Source organism: Acipenser ruthenus, chromosome 13 (genome assembly GCF_902713425.1).
Source record: "Acipenser ruthenus chromosome 13, fAciRut3.2 maternal haplotype, whole genome shotgun sequence".
NCBI lineage: Eukaryota > Metazoa > Chordata > Actinopteri > Acipenseriformes > Acipenseridae > Acipenser > Acipenser ruthenus.
The window spans coordinates 6,270,730-6,288,818 of NC_081201.1; the positions used below are offsets into that span (position 1 = coordinate 6,270,730).

Sequence of the window (18,089 nt, forward strand, 5' to 3'; positions counted from 1 at the left end):
GTGTTATCTTAGCTTGTTCTGGTTCCAGTGAATCTGTTTTAATAAATCATTGGGACACGCTGTTAATAATATTAATAGACCACCTTTGTCAGAATTCTCTCCACTGTTCTAGTTCTGTGAATTGTGAGTTTCCATGCCATTCAGTGACGTGTTGATGTACTGAATTTATGTTCACTCCCCTTTTCTTGTTGTTTTTGTACAATGTACAGAACAGTTTTATTCAATGGCGTGTTGCTGGGGTAACCGTGAGACACACTATTGCATTACCAAGTGAGAGAGCAAGAAAGAACTGCCATTGCTCATCTGAATTCTATTACCTGGGTGCCTAAATTTGAATGGTTCTGGAAAATGACTATACTGTTACCATGTTTTGAATAAGGTTACTGACATAAACTGAAGGGAAAAAAGGACATACAAGTTTTAAGTAGGAAGTCAACTTTACTCCATTTTAAATCAAAATTACTGTGGTGGACACCTAATAATGAGAACTCATACTGGAATCTTGGATCTGAAACATAAATAATAACCACACCCTCTTCCTTCATATATAACAATACCAGAATCCACATGATATAAAACAATGCATCATACTATGCTTACTCACAAAACCCGTAATTACAAGAAACATCTGCAGAACTAATGCAACTTTAAGAGTTACAAGAACAGACTAGTTATCTAACTAATCCACATTCTGGGAAACAAAACAATAAGGACATTTTTTAAAGACAATCCTTTACATTTCTAAATGATAACTCTGCCAAAGATTGAGATAAAAAATATGGCAAATATTATTACAGTTGGATTTTTAATGGCACTAAGACAGTTGATTCCGTTGCTGCCAGTAGCTGCACAAAACAAATGATTAATATAACCCCACTTCACTTTCTCTAAACTTAATCAAATACAAGTATTTCTCTTTCTTCAGCCCTGATGTTAAACTGCTGGCAGCAGTCTTTTGGGGGTATTTGTACTTGTAATAGGAAGCCCCAAAAAGACTGCTGCCAGTAGATTTTCTAATGGTTCTAACCACTCCATAAAAATATAACTGTTTCCAGGGAATTATTTCCTTAAAATTGACTTTGAAAATGTATTATTTTACAACTCTAGGATATCTCTATATCTGCTTTCCCAATCTTGACATAAAAAAGCTTATCATTAGAGGATTTTGCAGCACCAGGGAATCGTACTGTAAAATGACAGATTCCTGTCCAGGGTGATTCATATACTGTATAATACTCTAATAAAAGCCATGTTACATCCTGAATGTATGTATTACCATCATTATAATTGGCAGTGAGATCAGAATTTTTTTTTTCATTTTTTTTTCTCACCAGATAAACAGAGATAGACGCACAGTTAAAGGGATTAAGGAAGGTATCTGATAGTAGATAGGGAAGTGCTTACTGTACATTGCTGGGTTTATTACTTCATGTTTTTTTTTTTCACAGGTGCCACCCACAGAAGCGCTTTTGCCTAGAGGGGCTCTTTTTCAATATGTAACTTCAGCTAATCATCCCCATTTAGAGCTGGGGTTGTAGTAGGGAGTCTAAATTAGAAACACCTGGAGCAGCTGAGCCTGCAGATTAACCTGCTCTCCCTCATCGCCTTTTGTCTGTTATGTTCCATTTGTGTAAAGACACAGAGCTTATCCTAATACTATGAAAGGTGATGAAAGAGAGTTCTGGCACATGTCCCTTCACTAACTTTCCAGAACAGAATCAGCCTTCTGTTTGACATCATATCAAACAAAGGTACTGTATAAACTGAACCATAATATTTAGTCAAATGTTCTGTCTGATAAGTAAATGACCCACGTGGGACGTCTTCAATGTTTTTTTTGTTTGTTTGTTTGTTTTTTTCAAACCAGCTCAATATTTTCAAAACCATGAGGTGAGACAACAGTGTAATTTTATTTAATCATAAAGGTGCTCAAGTGGGTAGAGAAGAGAACCAAGAACCACAAGCTTTGAGATGTGTATTATGCTATTTAAATTGATCTTCCTCGAATGTATCAACTGCCTGCCAGACTGGGCATAAGCAAGGGAAGATTCTTGCCCCCTCAGTAAATATGGGAGATAATTTAAGGTTCAAAGCCAAATAAACTTACACTTAAAAATGTGACCCTTCACAGAATAGGCTGTTTACAATACTCTTGGAATGTCCAAAACCACTATAGAAACCCCCTGAACTACAGTATTGGCAGTTTGGATGCTATGTAAAGTACAACATCAATTTACCATTCATAAATGGGACAAAAAAGTGTGTAACTCTTACCTACTATTCACCCAGTAAAGGCTACTTTGGTGATGTTGTAAATAATAATAGTAATAATAATAATAATAATAATAATAATAATAATAATTAAATAAATAAATAAATAAATACACCGGTACAGTAAGAGTCTGTAATTTCATTGGATACTGGAAACATAAAATACATTAGTGCAGCGTAATATTCACTGTATCTCAGGACCTCTCGCAAGAACATCTATTGCTATCTGCTCTTTTACCCATACGATTCGGTGTTGGTCCCGTTTGTATGGAGCAATAGAGGCTTTGGTGTTTCAAACACCTGCGTTTTGCTTCTGTTTTCCTGGGGTGGTGGGTTATTAATCATTCGTGGGGGCATTCTTTGTAGATGAGTAAATCAGATTTAAAAATTCTTATAGGTCTGCCGCTGCGGCTGACTGCTGGTCCGGCAAAGCTACGCCCATATTTGTTCTATCACTTGGTTCTGATTCTGTCACGCCCCCACTTGGCAAACGACTGGCTGTGAAAACTAACTGACGGGGACCGCCTCCTCTTCCCCTTACTGTTTGACTGCGGCTAAAAAAAGAGGCGTGGCCGGGCTCTGGGAAACTGAACTTCGGTCAGACAGAGAAACTAGTACTAGCGACGTTGAGATTGAACCTTTCGTTGGAATGCTCAGTCTGGGTGAAACTTCATGACTTTTGGCTTAAATTCACTGAGAGTTTTTTTATTGCTTTTTTTCACCCCGTTTTTAATAATTAAAAATATTTTTCACTTTGGAATTTTATACATGGTATTGTAGCCAACACTTATGCTGGAAGTGTGCTGATCTAATAATATATTTATACACAGTGCAATTTACATTAGTTCACCTGAAGACGGGCTGACCATCTTCAAGTAGGGTAAGTGGATGTGATTGATAATTAGATTTTTTTTTTCTTTCAGCTGAGGATTTAAAAAAGATTAAGTTTGGTCTCCTCTACAGTATTTCTGCACCTGGCATAAATTGATAAGGCTACAATACAATCTGCCGTCTGATTTCACATGTCTACACATCGTGCTGCTGAACAGCAGTGATATAAACACATCACCGCACTTTTATTCCAAAGTCGAAGTCCAAGCTATTTTCCTTGCACCAAATGTTAGACAAAGAAAATGTTAAAACTTTTTTTTTTTTTTACTATTGGCATGGTAAAGCTATTACTATTATTATTATTATTATTATCATTTTTGTTGTTGTTATTATTATTATTATTATTATTATTATTATTATTATTATTATTATTATTATTATTATTATAGTATCTAATTAAACACATTAAAGCATTACATTTACAACAAACACATTTTTTAATTGGAAGGATAAAGAATTAGTTAAATCAAATTGCTACTAGTTCTGTGTATTGATTAATCTAGTAAAGGTGTATAGCTATTTAATACTGTACATAGTTATTATATTTATATAACCATGTATGTTTAGAAATGTATAACTTCATTTTGGTATCGGTTTGTGTTGTGTAACGTGTTCTCATAATAACTAGTGGGCAGGTTTTTCTGGAACCTACAGTGAAAACACCTCAGGTCGTTCTTAATGATCAAAGATATTCCGTAAGCAGCTGGATATAGCCAGTTACAGCTCATGCAAACATGGCTAGTAGGTATAGTGTCAAAGTCTGGCGGCTAGCGGTCCAAAAAAACGTGGAGGCAGAAAACACGAGGTATTGGGGTCCCCCCTTAGCCGCTAGCAGCAGAAGAATATATTTTCCTGACTGACAACACTTTTTAACGTTTTACCACAATTCAATTACTCAGCTGTATCTCATGAAGCAAAGGTGGATGATGGAAAACCTCCTCCCCCCTTAATTTTAATTAAACATAATTATTGAAAGTTAAATGCATCTAAATAAGCTGTACTGTGTATTTGTGTTCGCTGGCACGTCCTTCACCTGCGCCTCTGCTTTCACTATTGTCAGCGTTAGCATCTGTGGTCATCAATGTGGATGGCACTCGTCCGGTGATTGGCTAAAACAGGCTATTATTTTAGACGACTTAACTGGCGTGTTCGATTCCAGCCTGCTGAAGAAATGGAAGAATATGATTGCCTAATAAACGTGCTAATCATTACTGTAGCGGAGGCGAACGTACCGAGGTGACTGAGTTGAGAATGTAGATTAGGTGGCTGCCTCTGCATAAATTAAAAGTGGTATATTACATATAAACACATACATAAACACGAACTTACTTATTTTAAAATGATCGAGTAGGCAGTGCCTCCTCCGACGAGCAGCCACTGGTCGATGTACTGACGTATTGTAATTAAAATAGTCTTTTCTGCAGGTGCCCTGGCTTGCAGTTTCCTGTCCAATGTAAAATGTGAAATGTGATGCGCTTGCTTTATTATAAACACAATTCATGGGTTTTACGGCAAACTGTGGGTTTAACTTACAATATCAAACAACATTTTTACTTTGCAAAAGTGCGGTCTCAGTAGTGTATAGTTGGTTCATCAACAGTGCACTTTAGACTTAGTTTAAACTACACCCACCCTCAGAAACATGCAGTAGGCGTGAGGTGCATCCCATTAGAACAGTGGTTTTCAACCCCGGTCCCTGGGGACCCCTGTGTCTTCTGGTTTTCAATCCAACTGAGCTCTCAATAAAAAAATGTAATGTGTAACCTATACTAAACTACAGCAAGTTGACAAACGTTCTCACCCGTGCTTGCGTTGGGTTACAAGCATTTAGTGAAAAGCATGGTAAACATCAGGCAAGCCAGGTGAACCACAAATGCCAGTATGGTAAAGCATGGTGAAAATCGTGCTTAATTATAATAAAACACAGCAAATGCATAGTGTGTATATATATATATATATATATATATATATATATATATATATATATATAGTGCCGGTTACCTATGCTTTTATATGCAATACTGCATGGTCTGGCTAGTGAAGAAGTTAGAATGAAATCACAGTAGTCATAGTAGCATAGCTTGTATGCTTTGATGGTTTCTGCAAGACAACCGTGCCCTGTTGCTTTTGCAGCTGTTAAGTTTTGCACCCGAAACCCTATCACCTGCAGTGGGATCATTGCAAGTGATGTAATCTCTCAAATAAAGTCACGCTAGCGTGTGATCCCTGCCATTAAGATGGAGCCTGGCGTTCGCATTTCATCGATCACTGCATGCTGTCAGCAGTAACATTGCACAAAGCAATTATTAGTAATGCTCTGTGGGGAATGCTGCGGCAGACCGGGAGAGGGGAGCCAGCATTGATAGTGAAGGGAACAGGTGGAATTTTTTGAGCCAGCATCTCTATGTAGGCGTGGAGGGGGTCTACACTGTTGTTGCATAACTACTGTATATGGAAACAGTAGTGTTGGCCTGAACCTGTATAGCAGTGGTTCTCAAAGACCAGCTGTGTCTAATGACAGCAGTGAATTGCTGAATGGCTTTTATAGAAAATACATACAAGTTGATAAGCTGCTGCTGTGTAGTCTCAGTCGGGCTGAGTACAGTATCATTAAACCTCACATGGTTTTGGCTCTCAGTTGGCACAGGTGGAATTTACTACCCACTTCAGAAATCCACCTGTTCGTGGCACTATCAACCCAGACAACCTACTGTATTTCTGTACTCAGACAGATTATTAGCAGCTAGAATTTTAAGAAAATATATATGGCCATGCATTTTTTTTTAATGTCCTGGCATAGTATTGCACAAACCGATTATTCGGCTGTCCGCAGAAATCAGGTGCTGACAATCAGGTGAGGGTCACTGGTGTTGACTGGTCTAATTCACCATTCAAACTGAAACAAGTGAAGAAACAGCTGCTTGAATTTGTGATGATTGCTGCTTTTCTTAGACTCCGTGGAGAACAGCAGTCCACACAAACAAGGAGCTGATTCTTCAGCCGTTTCAATCAGCCCAACCCACACCAATGATCCTCATCTGATTGTCAGCACCTGAGCGCTCAATTTGAACGATCGAAAAAATCAAATAATTGGTTCGTGCAGCTTTACCCTGGCAACTTTCTGTTTGTTCCAGTTTGCTACAATTGTAAATTGGACAATTTTGGAAATTAGGAATATGACAAATATTTAGGCTACATACAGTTACTCATGGTAAATGTTGGTTGTTTTTCTGTAATGATATTGTTCAACCATTGACCATGTCGTGAATGGTACAGCATGTCTGTCTGTTAGTTGGTTTTTTTCATTTATTGGTTTGCGTTTGACCTCTGTTTGAGGTCAGGGATCAAAAATAAAATGCTCGGGGCTCCCGAGTGGCGCATCCAGTAAAAGCACTCACTAGAGTGCAGGATGCGCTCTATAGCCTGGACGTCGCCGGTTTGAGTCCAGGCTATTCCACAGCCGACCGTGGATGGGAGCTCCCAGGGGGCGGCGCTCAATTGGCCGAGCGTCGCCCGGGGGGAGGGAGGGTTAGGTCGGCCAGGGTGTCCTCTGCTCACCACGCAGCAGCGACCCCTGTAGTCTGGCCGGGCGCCTGCGGGCTTGCCTGTAAGCTGCCCAGAGCTGCGTTGTCCTCCGACGCTGTAGCTCTGAGGCGGCTGCACGGTGAGTTTGCAGTGTGTAAAGAAGCGGGCGGCTGACGGCACACGCTTCGGAGGACAGCGTGTGTTCATCTTCGCCCCTCCCGAGTCAGCGCAGGGGTGGTAGCGGTGAGCTGAGCCTAAAAAATAATTGGGCATTTCAAATTGGGGAGAAAATAATAAAAACTAATTGGCAACGACTAAATTATTTAAAAAAATTAATTAATTAATTAAAAAAAAAATAAAATGCTCAAAGCGAATTTTATTGAATGTTTATTGGCAGTAAAAATCATATTCTCCTTGTGGTCAGTGTCTCATTTTGAATGAATGTTATTTTACAGTCATCTACAGCTTAGAAAGAAAAGGTAAAATCAACAGGTATGTCAAAAGAAGCGTATGTACTGACGTGACCGTATTATTATTATTATTATTATTTATTTCTTAGCAGACGCCCTTATCCAGGGCGACTTACAATTGTTACATATCACATTATTTTTTACATACAATTACATTATTTTTTCATACAATTATCTATTTAAACAGGTAGGTTTTTACTGGAGCAATCTAGGTAAAGTACCTTGCTCAAGGGTACAGCAGCAGTGTCCCCCACCTGGGATTGAACCCACAACCCCCTGGTCACGAGTCCAGAGCCCTCACCACTACTCCACACTGCTGCCCGTATGGGTCAGTGTACCTGCCACAGGAAGCGGTTTATGCTGTATTTGCAAATGAAAACCATTTTCCTTAAAGAAAGGTGCTTTTAACCATTCCAGACTGGGCAGATTTTATAAGGCAGGGGTGCCAAATGTTTAAAACACCCTTAACACTTCTCATAAAACACATCCTCTTCCTTAAACCCTAGCATTAGTAAGTCTCAGTGCAAACATGATGAGAGGATTTGCAATGTTTGTGTTTGGCATGGATCTTACAGGCCAGGGAAGCAGAATGAGGTTTGATGAGTTTTAATTTTCAAGCAGGCTACAGGCAGACTTTTTATATCCCATTTATTGGAATACAGCTGTCCAGGATAAACAGCATTGGCTACAACTAAGGAAATGCAGTTACTGTTACAGCACCACCGGTATTTTCCCTGTATCGTGTAACCTAAATCTGTGACAGGCCACCTCCAAAAGTAGGCATTAAAAGTCTTTGTCCAGGCAGATATTTAAATTATTTGTTTATTTAGCAGATGACGACTTACAGAGACTAGGGTGTGTGAACTATGCATCAGCTACAGAGTCACTTACAACAATGTCTCATCCTCTTATAATAAAGCCTCCTAAAATAAATAATAAAGATGATTACATTTGTTGTTATTTTTAGGCCTTTTGTTGTCGGTCATGGTCTTGGTTCTTTTTTGACTAAATGCCAAAAGGCCTGCCCATAATTGTTTCTGTTTAAATATGTAAGCTTTGGAATGGAAAATGTTTCTATATGTCTGTGCAGCATGTGCTTTTTGTAAAGCTCCTGGGACTGCTTTGGCTGAAATAGACTTTATTGAACAAGTGAAATGGGATGCCAAAGAGTGCAGTTCCTATACTGATCAGTTCTCTCTCTTTGTCATACCATATACTATAGTATCAACTTATTTGTTGCATGATTCATGGATGTTGTGTCATTGCTATATTGCAAATGTATTTCATCCTTATGCCTCAGTAGGCCTGTGGATCCACTAAATTGCTAAGGACAAGTTTGAAATGAATTGTGTTTAAAAACCTTATGGGACTGGTCTTAAAGAGAGTAATTCCAAGTACAGTATGATGATTTCAGAAGGGAGTGTGTAGTATGTGTTTTAATCAGGGTTTGTGGTGTGATATTGTCTATGCTTTTGATGTGGGTGACGATCGATCTGTATTCTCAGAGTTGATGGATTTCAATATTTTTTTCTTTGATCAGAAGTGCGGTTTGTTTGACCCTACAGTAAATAAGAACCTGAAATCCAAGCACCTGCAAAGAGCTACACATACAAGCTCACAACCTACTAAAGAAAATTGGGCATTAATAAAAATATGGGAATTACAAAACTAAAACCATAACCCTAAGACAATCAGCTCTTAATTTTACAGCAGAACATGGGCCACATGCCCTTAGCCTACTGCTTATCATATCGGACCCTTACAAATAAAACAAACTTGAAAATGCTTGCATTATGCTTTTCCATTGCTTTCAGCCTTACATTGGATAGTGTATGGCTTCTCCAGCTGAATCGTTTTAGCAAATGGCCTGTCTCTGTATCTGGCCTGTAATATTTAAAGGAAGCCTGCTGGGCCTTAGAATTTGTTTCCTGTTTGTAGACATCGTGCGAGTCACGTCAGCGCGCCAACTCGCCTCTCTCTTTACAATTTGGAGCTGACACGAAACAAGCCACAGCATGTTTTCATCGGGACTGTAAATTAGCAGTGACTTAACTGGCTGGTTTATTCCAGGCTGCGATATCTTCAGGCCCGTGTATCCTCTCTGTGTTATATATGGTGGCGTTACACATTTTTTAAAGCAGCAACAACTCTGCTTCCTGACACGCCTGCCTGTGAACCATGGGATTGCAGAATGGACTATTTTGTTTTGTTTATTTTGTATTTTTTAAATCTATGAAAATGAACCTGGCTGGGTAACAGTGGAATAAATTGTAAAATATGGTGAATTACATATTTTATAATCTGACATCGGTACTGTAGTTACAATACAGTGTAGTTAACAGCCATCTGATTGTACTGAACTGTACGGATTGTCCAATATTCTGAAGCCATCTCAAAGGGGAGGCAGGAATGACTATAATATCTGGGTGAACATGAAACGCAACAGCCTTTCCCTTTAAAAACCTTGGCTGTCAGACAGGTGCTGTTGGCTCTGGCCTCTAAGGGAGAGCCTGCAGGATTAAATATGATATCTCACGACTAGTGAGAGGGGATGAGAGCATGGTTAAAAACAGGGGAACTGTCATCTCAGCTGGTCACTGTGGCATGAGGGAGAGCAAAACAAAAAAAAGTGCAGGTACTCGTATGCACGGCCAGGTGTACACGATACATTTATCAATACAAAAAATAGCTGATCAATTATAACCAATTCACCATAAACAAGGAAGCTGAAAATACTGAACGCTTTATATCCTCTGCTTGTATCACTCAGTCATGTACTGTAATATAACACTTAAGTGAAACCTTAAATGAAAAGCATTAAGAAATATTACACTATGCAGTAACTGCTGTAGAGAGGGTTTTGTTTCAGATATCTTAAAAAAGGGATAATGTTATAAAAAAATTGTATAAAAAAAACAACTGTGCTATGAAAAAATGATACACAAAGGTCTAAGTCAAACAATGCACAATAGGGGCTAAAATATCCCTCAAATGTATTATGTAACAGGCACTACTATGACTTATGATACACGTGGCTTGGCCATTTTAATCTCCATAGTATTCTCAGCAATCATCCCCATACTTTCCAGACCCTGGGTACTCACCTACAACAGGACCTGGCCATGCTACAATAATAGCCTTGGGTTAGAATATATATGCCTGTTTCTTTTATTTGTTTTGTACTTATTACTTATCTTACAATAATATGTTCTGTGTGCTTCTCTGTTGTGTTTCTGTGTAGATTATTTACCATGATCTATTCCAGAAAGAGATTTTTCAGGCAGAAACAGGATAAAAGTAGACTTTATTTTTTTTTTATCCCTGGTATTGTGGTTTCTGCCCAAGAAACAAAGTGGCAAAAGACACATTTTCATAAAGTGGTTTATGTCTGCCTTTTTGTGAAAACTCACATTTAACTTAAACTCTTCAAAATGTTATAGAAAAGGGGGCATTGTACAAAGAAAAAACACCTCACCGTTTTGGTTTTCGTTTATTACAATCCTCATAACAGAAAATACTAGGATCACAACAAAACAAAAAGTTGATCACTGCGCGTAACATGTAGGCTACCTTGCAAGTTGGGCCAGTGTTTGAGAAGCGTGAAGCACACCTACATCTGTACCCCCATTCTGACTCGCTCACCAAATCTGTAGCTACACTTTGTTTATCCTGTTTTTCAAATTCTGTCAATGTGGTAAATCAGTGCAAGGCAAAACGCATTATGACAATTATTTCTAATATTTAATAACTGTCATTTATGGCGAACAGTGACATGGATTTTTGCCTTCAAATTCATGTGCAGCAATGGTCATTCGAATATTCAGATAGTTTCTTCGCTGCACTAAAGAAAATAATTATTTCTTCATAATAACGATAAGTACTCCACACCGCTGTATTCACGCTGCACTGCTTATGTCTTCTCTCGCTGATCAACGAATGAGCACTAACACAATGCGAAATGAGCGGAGATTTGTAACGCATGCCAAAATGAAATCCTGATCAGAATGAAAGCTCGGCCAATCAACATTCAGTGATTATACTGACGTTAATGGTGGCCAATAGAAGCTAACAGAAACAGAAGCAGTGTGAGGAAACAAAACGGAAGCAGCACAAACTGTGCTGAAAGAAAGCGCATTTGAGAAACACTGTGCTAGTGGACTGTGTGAGTGGATGGAATGCATCCGCGTTGGATGAAAAGCAGATTAAATAAGTCCCGGTACACAGTACCGGCATCAAAATAAGTCCCATATCACCCCTGACAGAGAGTTTGGCTATGAGTGATTGTACAGATAGTGTAACTGCTGTGAAACTGCAGGCAGAGTGCAGTCAGCTGTCTATAAGTATACTGGTAAACATGCAGAAAAAGTTCATTAAGCATTTCTTTTTTTTTTTTTTTTTTTTTTAATAATTTAGTCGTTGCCAATTTAGTTTTTATTATTTTCTCCCCAATTTGAAATGCCCAATTATTTTTTTTAGGCTCAGCTCACCGCTACCACCCCTGCGCTGACACGGGAGGGGCGAAGATGAACACACGCTGTCCTCCGAAGCGTGTGCCGTCAGCCGCCCGCTTCTTTACACACTGCGAACTCACCGTGCAGCCGCCTCAGAGCTACAGCGTCAGAGGACAACGCAGCTCTGGGCAGCTTACAGGCAAGCCCGCAGGCGCCCGGCCAGACTACAGGGGTCGCTGCTGCGCGGTGAGCCGAGGACACCCTGGCCGACCTAACCCTCCCTCCCCCCGGGTGACGCTCGGCCAATTGAGCGCCGCCCCCTGGGAGCTCCTGTCCACGGTCGGCTGTGGAATAGTCATTAAGCATTTCTAAGCGTGCACTTTAGTACATGAAAGGGGTGATTTGGCCTTTCACTAGCGAGCAGTTTGGATGTCTTTTGGCTTGCAGCCTGGGACGCTTGCACATGAAGGACGCTATATAAATGAGATTGATATCGTATGTTACAAAAGTATGGAAGGTAGCTTATGTGGTCAAAAGTGTACAGCTTGTAAATGGATGAAAAGTGCAAATCCGCCATACGCTTGCGGAAAAAAGCATGTCGAAGCCTTACTGCCCACAGTCCACAACCTTTGGTTTTAGCAACAATGTGACTGGAAAGATGCAACATTCATTTGTATACTTGGGTTTTCTTCCACTGGTTTCTCCTGATCTTCCTCTGTGTTGAATCAGTCATTGCAGCTTGTTCCTATTAATAAAAAATATACTGTATATACCCTGCTGTAGGTAGACACGCTTGTATTGGAAATTGGAAATACACTTCAGGGGGTGTTTATTCTGGTTCAGAATAATTATAAACACTATTCCTTATCCTCTCTATACTGAATGATCATAACTATCATTTTAAACAAGACTCCTAATACATAGCAGTTTCACCCATTTACTACAAGCTTGAGTAGTCACAGTGAATAGGTTACAAGCTCAGGTGTGTCTCATTAAACTCACAGTGAAACCAGGAATGGATCACACTGCTTTCCATCCCTGCATACACATGTTCTGTAAACAGGTGAAATTATGAGAATATCATTATATTTTCTGTAGAACAATATATATATATATATATATATATATATATATATATATATATATATATATATATACCCCCCTACCTATCAGATGTTTTAAGTGTAATTAAACAAAGAAAGGTTGCCTCCCTCAATTCTTTTGAGATCTCTTGCCCATTCTGGACAGCTGGGGGTTGATGTCATTTTTTTTTCAGAACTGTGGAGGGTGGCATTGACTCAGAGATACTGAGATGTGACCCAGCTGGAACAGCGACCAAAAAGGTAAAATAAATACAAATATGATACAGGAGCTTTACTGGATCAGAGTTAAAGGGTGCCAGCTGTGCTACCTTTCTCTGTCTGTGCCTTGAGACAGAGAAAACAAAAAACACTTTTCAGAACACTGTTCAGAAATTCATAGTTATTGTAGTGTATTGGAAATGTGATAAAACCAGTTCCCTTACCCATCTCTTTTATAGCACGTATTCATTTCCATCCCTGATGCAGTTGTTATTGTAAAAGGAACATGTTTATTTCATAACTGATTTAATCAAGTGAGGAGCTATAAACATAGCAAAATCCCAGATGCCATTAGCACTTAGGTTCAGGACCTGCCGTACTTTGATGTAACAGGAGCATATTTAGTTGTGCCAAAGTGAAATCCTCATTAGCGGATTCTATTATAGCCCATCCCATTCCAACAACCAGTATGAAACGTCTCTACTGCAGGCATCCATGTGGTCTGGTTGGTGTGTGGTTTGTGGAGCATGTCTTGTGTGGAGACTCAGCAATGAACACCTAGTGGTTTTGGCATTCGGGAAGATCTCTGCAGCTGAGGGATTAGGCATGTCATTGATCTGCCTGCCCAAGTGGCCAAGGATGTAGTTTATATCTTTTGATATGTACTGCAGGCCACGCTGGTGCAAACTGCCCACCCCTGGACCAAGGCCATTCAAATGAATAAAAGCTTTTTTTTTTTTTTGCGTAGTTATTCATTTACAGCCAGAAGATACCTGCGTATATTATGTTTATTTATTATTACTAACTTTGTTACATGAAACGACAACCTAAAAGACCACTTAAGAGATTGTTTTACACTTGGGATGCTTTTCAGGTATGATGAAAATAGGAACAATCATAATTATTGGTTTAGGAGCAATAATCCACTCCTAACTCATGACATAACCCACTCTGTACATAGTGGGTAGTGAGTTGTCAGCTCTGTAAAGAAGAAGACATTGTTAATTTGCTCTAACATGTTTAACTGTTATTGCTGATGCCCTGTTTCGGGGGGTGTTGTAATTGCAGGATTACGCTCCCCTTGGGTTGGTTCCCTCGCAGCCTGCTCAATCAGCCCCTCCAGTGCATGTGTTCTGTGTTACAGATGAAAGGGCTTCACGGTAGACGTCTCAACCTGAGTGGGCTGCTGCATTCCTTACTGACAGACTGAATCATTGACAAGGGCGCCTCATCTGCCGGGTTTCTCACCGTTTTACAGCAGTTTTTGATCAGTTGCATTTGATGCACAGTCACTCTTTGTTGTGATTTGTCTGTATGCTTTAAAACTTATCCTAACGCCGCAGGGGACATGGGAATATTTTTTTTTATTAACAGATGTTCATATGAAAGGGTTATGCCTATGCTTACAGTACTCTTAACACTACAGTACAGTAAATCATCGAACACATTACCAGCCATAAATGCACTTCACTTTTTTTTTTTTCTTACTTTTTTACCCAATTTATTCCACCCCTCAGAATGTATGTGAACATGCCTCAGAAAATAAGTCAGTTAGGATATTATTCTGTACCTCGGGGTGAGGGACTGGGGCAGGCGTTGCTATGGGCACTCAAACTCAAGCATGTGCAATGTCAATGTCATTGATAAGCTGTTGCCTCCTACCCTCTCCTGTCACAGTGTGGCCTGTAAAGTAACCAGACCCCCTGGGCTGTCGGAGACGATTCCCGGCATCCCCTAGGGATCGCTTTGATTTTTCCATTTTGTTCTTTCCATTCTCCCACCTCTGCCTTCTCCTTCCTTTCACCAACAATCCTGCAGCTAAAAACAGCTGCGACGCATCAGCTTGTGAGGCAGATACTACAGTGGGTTGGAATGGTGGCCTGCTAGTGCTGTGGGGCTGAAGGTCACAGCCTCGAATGATGCCTTTGACAAAATCTGGACATTCTACATCTTTTGTTCACTCCGCATGAACCTTGTGTTGTGCTGTTGATTCTGCTTTAATCGTAGCTATAATAAATCCTAAGTGTTGACTGTCAGTGGATTATTAACTGAGTCTCATTTTTCACTTGCTGAACATTAACTGTGTTGAAGTCTAGTTCTTTAATGTCTATAAAAGTTATCTGGGAGTTTGGTTGAGGTATGTTCGACAGGTGCAAGTCCTGCCTACCCACCTGTAAATCTCTTCACACAGCCCAGATCAGGGCTAAACCTGCCCAGCTTCTGAGATGATCACAATCGAAAGGGAAATGTTAATCAGCAGTAAAGTTTAATTGAAAATGCTAGTCACGGCTCACTCCAGATCCAAACCAATGTATTATACTCTCCGAGATATTGCATTGCAAATATAATCAGTAGCTGTTAATGACTGTGTAATACTGAAGCATACCACAGAGATACTTACAGGGGCCAGTCCTCCGTTTACAATCATGCCCTTTGTTGAAGTGACCTATGCTGATATCATGCTGGAAACTATTTAAACAGAGATCACATGTTGTTTAGGCATGCTGTTAAGAATTCTTTATTAGCTCGCTTAACAGGATGTCATCTGATTTCAGTCAAACCCAGTCCCTAAAAGATGTCTTTGTTTTTCCAATAGAACCACCCAGTATCACATGGAATGGACAATTAGCTAGTTAAGCAATATGAACAACTGCAGTAAGGCATTTTAATGTATTGCATTAGACTATATCACTACAGATTGTAGTAGCTTTTTAAATGAACTGTAACTACAGCTGCAGTGTGTATCTAGGGATGGGATCTGCAGGTATAATTTTGTTAAATTATAGTAAACTTACTCCTTATTCCATAAAAATGTAGTGACGGTGAAGCCTAAGTGCAGTTACGGCTCAGTTACAGTAAGTGCATTTGTTTGTCCCATGTTGAATGCCCTTTTACCAGAGCTGAATTGTTTTTTGAATGTGAAAGTTCAAAGTGCAGATTGCAATCCTGATGTGTCGAAGCCGACATCAGGGTAGGGGCGAATTCTTTACTCATTTGTTTATTTTTCTTTTCTGTTTTTTCCCCCAGCAACTCCCAGAATATTTCCATAGGAAGCTTTCTTCTAATAAAGTTGTTTTTTTATTTTTTTTTTCCCCGCGTGTTAGCGGCGCTTCAGTGGTGCTGATTAAATCATGCAGGCCCCCACCTGAAGCCTCTCCCTGCCCTGTACAATGCACTGTGGGTAGGTGATGACTGATGGCTGTGTAACAGACATAGCAGAAGGAGGTATGGGCCACAGCAGAGCATAGTAACCAGGTAGCGTTGTACTGCTTTAATATGTTCATGATGCAATACAATGCAGTCAGTCTTTACTGACACTTGTTTGGGCGTATATTAAAAAAATATATACACTGGTTGTAGTATGCAGCTATGGCCAAAAGTTTTGCATCCCCTAAATCTTTATGATTGAGACACAATAAAAAAAAAAAAAAATGATTTAAGTACTACTACAGTATACCATAGTACTACTACAATATACTATAGTACTACTACAGTATACCATAGTATTTTTCTGGCAGGGAGTTATCAAATAAACTACAAAATGATATTGCAAAAGTCTACCGGAAGCCATAATAGCCATAATAGTTTCAAAATGTCACATTTTTCTAATTTTGCCGGTTTTTCGTTAAGTATATGGAATGAAGCAAAATTAGTTCATTCTACTGTATAGGGTGATACAAAACTTTTGGCCATAGCTATAGCCATCTACCAGAATATCCCAGGTTTACAGAAGAGAACGGACATTACTGATACATGTTTGTGGTCAACTCTTATAAGGCTCCAGACCTGTATACTTAAATCTCAAGGAAATATAACAAAACTGAAGACCAGGAAACTCCCATAATATATTTAGTTAGTTCATATCCTAGGGTGAAGCAAGAAGCTTGCTGGCTTTTTAAAGATACCTATTTAAAGCAAACCTACTGTATGACAAACGCTGTACCTGCAGCCCAGCAAGTTCAACCTGAATTCTGTACATTGTACTGATAGAGTGACAACAAGTGTGAATGACTGGAAGTCATTTGCATGTTGATTTGCCTGGCAAACTAACATAAAACCTGTGGCTCTTCATCTGGGCAAGGAAAGAAGAAAAGTGTGAAAGCAAGTAAGAGAAAGAAAGGGCTCCCTTCCTGCTATTGTATTATCTCACGTCTACCATGTCTTTTTGCTGATCCCTGTTTAATGTGTATTAGAGAATTTAAATTGTTGATGCAGGGAAGTACACTGTGACGAAACATTTCATTTGCATTCATAAGAACTTCCTGTTGACGTCAACGTGATGCACTTAAAAAAAAAAAAAAAAAAAACTGCAATCCCAGGAAATCCATAAAACATATTCCTGGAATTCTACTGTATGAGAGTGATACACAGAAGAATAATTTAAAAAAAAAACATTAGTATTACCTCGTTGATAATATGGCAGCAGCTTGACTCCCTGGGCTATTGAGAGGTGCATGAGGTGAGAGTCATGGTTATCCTATAGACACAAGGTTTAATTTTAGGCCACTCAGACAAAGGGTACTTAACAAATTGTAAGTATAAATGAGATTTTTGCTTAAGCATGTTTCTGTACTTGCATTGGTTAAAGTAATTATGAAGTGTAGTTAAGAAGCTGTTTGACTGCACTGTAACCTCAAGTTGTGAGGAGTGGATATGTTTTTATATGTGTGGGTGTGTGTGTTATGCATCTATACGACACTAATTCAATAATACATTTGCACCACATCTGAAGTTACAATCTTTCTTTGCAACTCAAGTTAAATGGTCCGTAACACAATTGCCTGTTGCTGCACAGAGGTATTTGAACTATTTCCTAGCCTACAAAGTACATGCCAAGATATGTACCAGACTAACTAGGAACCACATTCTTGCAAAAGGTTGGCAGACTGGTACAAGGGTAGTAGGTGACGAGGTTTAGAAGGATAGGGGGAAAATCCCTAATTAACTTTCAGATTTAGTGACGTCAAGGGCAATGAGCCAGGTGCATGCTATGTTTTTCTTTACAGCTCTGCTCCTTGTTTAGGACTGTACTCACTTTAGCCAGTAATGACATGAAATAAAGTCAGCCTGCACAGTGCGTGTTCTTAACAAAACCTGCCTATGAGAAGTCAGCTGTGCGTTATTACTTGAAACCCCAGCAGAAAAGCATGGGCTCATCATGGGACTTTTTGTTTTCTTTT

General features: G+C 39.4%; 1 protein-coding gene across 7 annotated transcripts in view; it reads left to right on the forward strand.

Moving 5' to 3' along the window:
* The window catches only part of LOC117418366 (inactive rhomboid protein 1), a 61,697-nt gene that overhangs the window by 21,142 nt on the left and 22,466 nt on the right, over nt 1-18,089 (forward strand). Inside the window, exons 1-2 of one of the 7 annotated variants that reach the window (XM_034031324.3) lie at nt 2,868-3,151; nt 12,885-12,951. The exons of 4 other annotated variants lie outside the window; for them this stretch is intronic. The gene's annotated coding sequence lies outside the window, so the exon portion shown is untranslated. Of the gene's footprint in view, nt 1-2,866; nt 3,152-12,884; nt 12,952-18,089 lie in introns of those variants that run through there. 2 more of the 7 variants (XM_034031326.3, XM_034031323.3) reach the window with 2 other exon arrangements.